Source organism: Nerophis lumbriciformis, linkage group LG05, assembly GCF_033978685.3.
Source record: "Nerophis lumbriciformis linkage group LG05, RoL_Nlum_v2.1, whole genome shotgun sequence".
Lineage (NCBI taxonomy): Eukaryota > Metazoa > Chordata > Actinopteri > Syngnathiformes > Syngnathidae > Nerophis > Nerophis lumbriciformis.
In genome coordinates, this window is record NC_084552.2 from 50,582,833 (window position 1) to 50,591,351 (window position 8,519).

Genomic DNA, 8,519 nt, shown 5'->3' on the forward strand with positions numbered 1-8,519 from the left:
AGCTGTTTACAAACAAAAGATGAAATGTGGGCTAATACTTTGCAGATACTGTAATATGATTGTTCATGTTTTTCACTCAGTACAGATTGGTGTCCTTTGATTGATTGATTAAAACTTTTATTAGTAGATTGCACAGTACAGTACATATTCCGTACAATTGACCACTAAATGGTAACACCCGAATAACTTTTTCAACTTGTTTAAGTCGGGGTCCACGTTAATCAATTCATGGTAGGTCCTATTGCATTGTGTTGTGAATTACGGTCTCAGAAGCGATTCAGCTGTTGACGCAGAAGATAGCGTTCCTTTTGCTAATGCGCTATCAGTGTTAATGTCTCTATGGGCAAGAAAAAACAGTTCCTCAGTGTTCACTCTTACAATAACAATGTTGCTACAGCTTGGTTATTATGCGGGTTACAAAACGAAAGTATTTGTTGACGGTTTTTGGATGCATTTTTGGAATGATTTCGAGGCAGACTGTAAACTCCCATTATTATGGGCCTGCTGCAATGCCAGCGCCCATTCACATGCTGCTCAGCAGCAGTGAATGGGCGCTCGCAATGCAAGAAGCCCACACCGTTAGCATGTTTATGTTAGCATGCTAGCATTAAAGTGCCAGCTTTTTTAGCTAATTTTGCAATCGTTTAACCTACAGTCATATAACCTGGTATTTGACAGCTATTAACCGTTCAGTGTGCTAACTTTAGCATGCTCGCAAGCCAACCTAAGCATGCTAACTTTTTCATCTAATTTGACACTTTTTTCTCCTGAAACTCACTGATTCGGACATTCGGCCACACTTGCCAACCTTGAGACCTCCGAATTTGGGAGATGGGGGTGTGTATATATTTATAATCCGTTCATGAATGAGTATACACGTTCGGCCACCGTGTTCAATGGAGAAGTCTGATCTACAAAATTTGCAGGCAGCATACCCCTTCCCCTTTGAGCTGTCCTGGATGAACGGAAATTATTTTTTCCAATCATTTTGGAACTTGCAAGCGTACTTCTTCTCCTTACTCGTCGTCGCCATGTCTCTTCTTCGTTCTTCTGCTTCGTCTCTGCTATTATTTTGGACATTACTACTTGCCGTAGTTTTGAAGCAATGCATGATGGGAATCCGGATGTTGTGTGTCAGTGTATTAACGTGCCGGCTGGAATAAACACACGCTGAGAAATAGCTCCGTGCCTGCCTAATTTATGGGTTGTAGATAAACCTATGGATAACGGAGGCATATATAATAGTCTCCATTTCAGGTGAGAGAGGCCGCTAAAGGCAGTGCCTTTAAGGCACGCCCCCAATATTGTTGTCCGGGTGGAAATCGGGAGAAATTCGGGAGAATGGTTGCCCCGGGAGATTTTCGGGAGGGGCACTGAAATTCGGGAGTCTCCCGGGAAAATCGGGAGGGTTGGCATATGCATTCGGCACCATCTGAAAAGTACGGCGGCTTCCAGCGACCACCGGACAGAGGTTCAGGGTACAGATAGCAGGCCCATTAAAATTTTTGCGGGAATTTTCTAGCTACAAATTAGAATGCAATAAGAAAAGTCCATACTTATGTGTTCTTGTGTTGCTCCATAAGGATTGTGAACGATAACCAAATTCCAGAAACATGTTGAGTTCCCCCTGAGCGATAACCAACACACTTCAATAAATCAATCAATGTTTACTTATATAGCCCTAAATCACGAGTGTCTCAAAGGGCTGCACAAGCCACAACGACACCCTCGGCTCAGATCCCACATCAGGGCAAGAAAAAACTCAACCCAATGGGATAACCTTGGAGGGGACCGCAGATGTGGGGACCCCCCCTTGAGTGACCGGTGCAATGGACGTCGAGTGGATCTAGCATAATATTGTGAGAGTCTAGTCCAGTGGTTCTTAACCTTGTTGGAGATACCGAACCCCACCAGTTTCATATGCGCATTCACCGAACCCTTCTTTAGTGAAAAATAAAATGTTTGTTTTCAAATTCAAGGCAAAGTAAAGTTTTTGGTAACACTTTAGTATGGGGAACATATTCTAAGTAACAAAGACTTAATTTAAAGTTTTTTGGACACTAGGGGAACATATTCTAAGTAACAAAGACTTAATTGAGAGTTATTTGGTTAGGGTTAGGGTTATAATAAGGCCATGCCGAATAAGGCATTAATAATGACTAGTTAAGAGCCAAAATGTTACTAATTTGCATGTTAATAGCCAACTAATTAATGGTGAATATGTTCCCCATACTAAAGTGTTACCATGTTTTTTTACTGGTGCACAAAATGAACCGTGCATGAACATCACCTTATTCAAAGAATAAAACCAACACAGTGCATAAACTCACAACAAATTACACACCTGCAAATCAGTGTGACTTCTGCTGTTGCCTTATCCGTAATATGCCGATAGGGAAAAGTTTTTATTTACACGATGATTTGGGTGTGTCTTGACCTCCGCCTTAGCCCGACTCACCGAACCCCGAGTGTTCGATCGAACCCAGGTTAAGAACTACTGGTCTAGTCCATAGTGGATCTAACACTTCATAATATAAATAAAATACAAGGAGCTAAAGTCAAAAAACACCACCTGTGTGGTATGTGTCATTTGATGAATGCAATTGCTCCTCTCCCAAGGGATTCATGACAAGCCAAATATTTCACAATAAAGATAATCATAACAACTTGAAATAAGCCAAAGTAATAGAAAATGAAAGTACTGTAGCAGTGCGGAAATGTACTGGTACAAATAAATATGCCAAAGCACAAAAACGCAGTGTGAGGGAGGGCCAGGACGGGGGTGAGGGGAGATCGTGCCCGATTTCAGCACGGTACAAATTGCCTACTACAATATGCCCTCAAGGAGTTTTCCAGGTGTGCCTGTGTTCCATAAAATGTGTTGGCGAAACTGTGACTGTGGGCACGTAGGAGGGTGGAGGTGCACATGTATGAACTTGAAGGGAAGTATCACTCACCATTGATAACAACACAAAATAATTAGTCATGTAGTATAAGCAGCAGTATTGTGTATAAGTGAAACACAACCGGCGAAAAATACATTGTGTATTTTGTTGACTTTTCAGGACACAGCAGAGACAGTTAGTGCTTCAATTGATTGCTCGGTGATTGCAGAGAGCACTCGGCGAGGTCATCCTGACTGTTTGCAGCAAACAAGGCGGAGCTTCTGCCTGCTTGTACTTTTCCACCGATTTTAACACACTTTAATTTACTTGCTTTCTCGCGGTCGCCCTTTACCGCCGCCTGCCACCTTTGACCCTCGAAACATGACCTCTCGTCAGTCGAGTGCGGGAAAAAGCGCCCACGTCTCAACACTAACACATAGACAGGAAGAGTGACGTCACTCAGTAAGGTAAATACTGTCACTCTCTCTTCCTGTTTTTGTCTTGTGTGCACGCAGATGACTTGGCCTGGGAGAAAAAAATGATCAGAGTTGAGACTTTGAAGGAGACAATCATGCACAAAGTCACTGCCTCTGCATTTACGGTAAGGCAGGGCAATCCCGAGACAGTCGTCCCTCATTTATCGCTGTTAATTGGTTCCGTACATGAACCGGATAAATAATTTTTCCGTGAAGTAAGACTCAATAATTATAAATCAAATATTTTCATAGCTAGAGCATAAAAAAACATGTTTACGACCTTCTAAAATCCTTTTTCAAAAAGTCCTCTAGACATAAAATAACACCTTTAAGTCACTGTTATACTCTTTTTATCCAATATACAGGTAAAAGCCAGTAAATTAGAATATTTTGAAAAACTTGATTTATTTCAGTACGGTAATTGCATTCAAAAGGTGTAACTTGTACATTATATTTATTCATTGCACACAGACTGATGCATTCAAATGTTTATTTCATTTAATTTTGATGATTTGAAGTGGCAACAAATGAAAATCCAAAATTCCATGTGTCACAAAATTAGAATATTACTTAAGGCTAATACAAAAAAGGGATTTTTAGAAATGTTGGCCAACTGAAAAGTATGAAAATGAAAAATATGAGCATGTACAATACTCAATACTTGGTTGGAGCTCCTTTTGCCTCAATTACTGCGTTAATGCGGCGTGGCATGGAGTCGATAAGTTTCTGGCACTGCTCAGGTGTTATGAGAGCCCAGGTTGCTCTGATAGTGGCCTTCAACTCTTCTGCGTTTTTGGGTCTGGCATTCTGCATCTTCCTTTTCACAATACCCCACAGATTTTCTATGGGGCTAAGGTCAGGGGAGTTGGCGGGCCAATTTAGAACAGAAATACCATGGTCCGTAAACCAGGCACGGGTAGATTTTGCGCTGTGTGCAGGCGCCAAGTCCTGTTGGAACTTGAAATCTCCATCTCCATAGAGCAGGTCAGCAGCAGGAAGCATGAAGTGCTCTAAAACTTGCTGGTAGACGGCTGCGTTGACCCTGGATCTCAGGAAACAGAGTGGACCGACACCAGCAGATGACATGGCACCCCAAACCATCACCCAACCATGCAAATTTTGCATTTCCTTTGGAAATCGAGGTCCCAGAGTCTGGAGGAAGACAGGAGAGGCACAGGATCCATGTTGCCTGAAGTCTAGTGTAAAGTTTCCACCATCAGTGATGGTTTGGGGTGCCATGTCATCTGCTTGTGTCGGTCCACTCTGTTTCCTGAGATCCAGGGTCAACGCAGCCGTCTACCAGCAAGTTTTGGAGCACCTTCATGCTTCCTGCTGCTGACCTGCTCTATGGAGATGGAGATTTCAAGTTCCAACAGGACTTGGCGCCTGCACACAGCGCAAAATCTACCCGTGCCTGGTTTACGGACGATGGTATTTCTGTTCTAAATTGGCCCGCCAACTCCCCTGACCTTAGCCCCATAGAAAATCTGTGGGGTATTGTGAAAAGGAAGATGCAGAATGCCAGACCCAAAAACGCAGAAGAGTTGAAGGCCACTATCAGAGCAACCTGGGCTCTCATAACACCTGAGCAGTGCCAGAAACTCATCGACTCCATGCCACGCCGCATTAACGCAGTAATTGAAGCAAAAGGAGCTCCAACCAAGTATTGAGTATTGTACATGCTCATATTTTTCATTTTCATACTTTTCAGTTGGCCAACATTTCTAAAAATCCCTTTTTTGTATTAGCCTTAAGTAATATTCTAATTTTGTGACACACGGAATTTTGGATTTTCATTTGTTGCCACTTCAAATCATCAAAATTAAATGAAATAAACATTTGAATGCATCAGTCTGTGTGCAATGAATAAATATAATGTACAAGTTACACCTTTTGAATGCAATTACTGAAATAAATCAAGTTTTTCAAAATATTCTAATTTACTGGCTTTTACCTGTAGTAATGCTACCTGAGGCTGAGCCAATGAGTGGCCACAATACTGAACATGGCACTCTGACACCAAAGTTGCCTATTATCACACAAAAGTCACAATTTCTCCATAAATGTTGGTCCAAACACCACACAGGTGGTGTTGGTCCAAAGATTTTGGCAAAATGAGGGTAATAAGTTGTTGTTTTTGTCGTTTCATTTATTGCGCCGTCAGGATTGCCTGCTGGTCACAAAACATTGCAGGAATGTAGCGTCGAAAAATGTAGCTGGGAAATTCTACTTTTACAAAATAAAAACATTTTTTATTGCAAGTTTATGAGCTGGAGTATGTTTAGAACTATGTATAGACATTTTCATCCATCCATTTCTACCGCTTGTCCCTTTCGGGGTCGCGGGGGGTGCTAGAGCCTATCTCAGCTGCATTCGGGCGTAAGGCGGGGTACATCCTGGACAAGTCGCCACCTCATCGCAGGGCCAACACAGATAGACAGACAACATTCACACTCACACTGTTCATACTACTGTCACTACTCAACTGCCAAAGAACTGTAGACACCTTAATATTTGTTGCTTCCTATACTGTATATACTGTTATACTATTTGATCTTGCACTGGTACTGTATTTAACTACTGTACTTCTACTTGTACTGATACATCTACCATAACTACTGTAACTTATTGTGCAACTCATTGTCTTGTAATTAATCATCATCAAATTAACATCAGAGCTATTCAAATTTTAGTATTTTTTTTGTATTTAGTGTATTAGATTCCATAACTGGTGTTTGGATCCCACTGTACGCAATATCTGAAGAGCATGGAAAAAAGCATTTCACTGTGGTGTACTCTGCATGTGACGAATAAAAACTTGAACTTGAACACATTCACAGACTAGGGCCAATTGAGTGTTGCCAATCAACCTATCTCCAGGTGCATGTCTTTGGAGGTGGGAGGAAGCCGGAGTACCCGGAAGAAACCCACGCAGTCACGGGGAGAACATGCAAACTCCACGTAGAAAGATCCCGAGCCCAGGATTGAACTCGGGACCTTCGTATTGTGAGGCACATGCACTAACCCCTGTACCACTGTACCACTGTGCTGCCCGTATAGACATTTTATAAACCAAAATAAAATGTATAGACAGTTTATTTTGGTTTATTTCATCAGAAAAACTAATCAATCAATCAATCAATCAAAGTTTACTTATATAGCCCTAAATCACGAGTGTCTCAAAGGGCTGCACAAGCCACAAGGACATCCTCGGCTCAGATCATACTTGCCAACCCTCCCGATTTTCCCGGGAGACTCACGAATTTCAGTGCCCGCCCCTCCCGAAAATCTCCCGGGGCAACCATTCTCCCGAATTTCTACCGATTTCCACCCGGACAACAATATTGGGGGCGTGCCATAAAGGCACTGCCTGTAGCGTCCTCCCTCACTTGAAAAAAAGACTATTATATATGTCTCCGTTATCCATAGGTTTATCTATAACCCATAAAGTAGGCAGGCTCGGAGCTATTTCTCAGCGTGTGTTTATTCCAGCCGGCATGTTAATACACTGACACGCAACATCCGGATTCCCATCATGCATCGCTTCACAACTACGGCAAGTAGTAATGTCCAAAAATATAACAGAGACGAAGCAGAAGAACGAAGAAGAGACATGGCGACGACGAGTATGAAGGAGAAGTACACTTGCAAGTTCCAAAATGATTGGAAAAAATAATTTCCGTTCATCCAGGACAGCTCGAAGGGGAAAGGGTATGCTGCCTGCAAATTTTGTGGATCAGACTTCTCCATTGAACACGGTGGCGTTTGGGAAGGGAATTGCCACGGAAGAGCTATGAACGAACATACTTGCCAACCCTCCTGAATTTTCCGGGAGACTCCCGAAATTCAGCGCCTCTCCCGAAAACCTCCCGGGACAAATATTCTCTGGCCACGCTCTCTCCAGCTCCATGTGGACCTGAGTGACAGTCGACAGCCTGTTCTCACGTCCGCTAGAGTGCAGTGCACAACTGCGCACACAACAAGGAGACGAAGCAGAAGAACGAGGAAGATACAGCCATGGCGACGCCGACGACGAGTAAGATGAAGAAATACGCTTGTAAGCTCCAAACCACAGCTGCGATTGGACCTGGATAGCCTCCGGGAAGAAGTAGTAGTAGAAGTAGTACCAAGTGCTTGGCAGTGAAGATCTTTTTCAGGAAGCAAGAATTGACCGGTTCTGGGCCATGTTAGGGAGAGATGGAAGATTCCAGACTCTAGTGCATTTGATGAAAGCACTTTTGTGCGTGCCACACAGCAATGCATCATCAGAGAGGGTGTTCAGCATGGTTAGAAAAATAGTGACAGAGAATAGAACAAGGATGGACAATTCAACCCTTAACTCAACAATGAGTAGATGAGTGTTATTTGTGTGTATATGTGTAAATAAATGAACACTGAAATTCAAGTATTTCTTTTATATATATATATATATATATATATATATATATATATATATACATACATAATTAAAAAATATATATATATAATAAATGTATTTATTTATATATATATATATATATATATATTTATATATATATATATATTTATATATATATATATATATATATATATATATATATATATATATACTGTATACAACTAGAATTCACTGAAAGTCAAGTATTTCTTATATATATATATATATACATATATATATATATATATATTAGGGATGTCCGATAATGGCTTTTTGCCGATATCCGATATTCCAAAATTGTCCAACTCTTTAATTACCGATACCGATATCAACCGATACCGATATCAACCGATATGTACAGTCGTGGAATTAACACATTATTATGCCTAATTTGGACAAACAAGTATAGTGAAGATAAGGTCCTTTTTTTTAAATTAATGAAATAAAATAAGATAAATAAATTAAAAACATTTTCTTGAATAAAAAAGAAAGTAAAACAATATAAAAACAGTTACATAGAAACTAGTAATTAATGAAAATGAGTAAAATTAACTGTTAAAGGTTAGTACTATTAGTGGACCAGCAGCACGCACAATCATGTGTGCTTACGGACGGTATCCCTTGCAGACTGTATTGATATATATTGATATATAATGTAGGAACCAGAATATTAATAACAGAAAGAAACAACCCTTTTGTGTGAATGAGTGTGAATGAGTGTATATGGGGAGGGACGTTTTT

General features: G+C 40.9%; 1 long non-coding RNA gene across 1 annotated transcript in view; it reads right to left on the bottom strand.

Annotated features, from left to right (window-relative positions):
- LOC133606017 (uncharacterized) overlaps positions 1–8,519 on the bottom strand; it is a 176,720-nt gene that overhangs the window by 82,119 nt on the left and 86,082 nt on the right. The gene's annotated exons all lie outside the window — the stretch shown is intronic.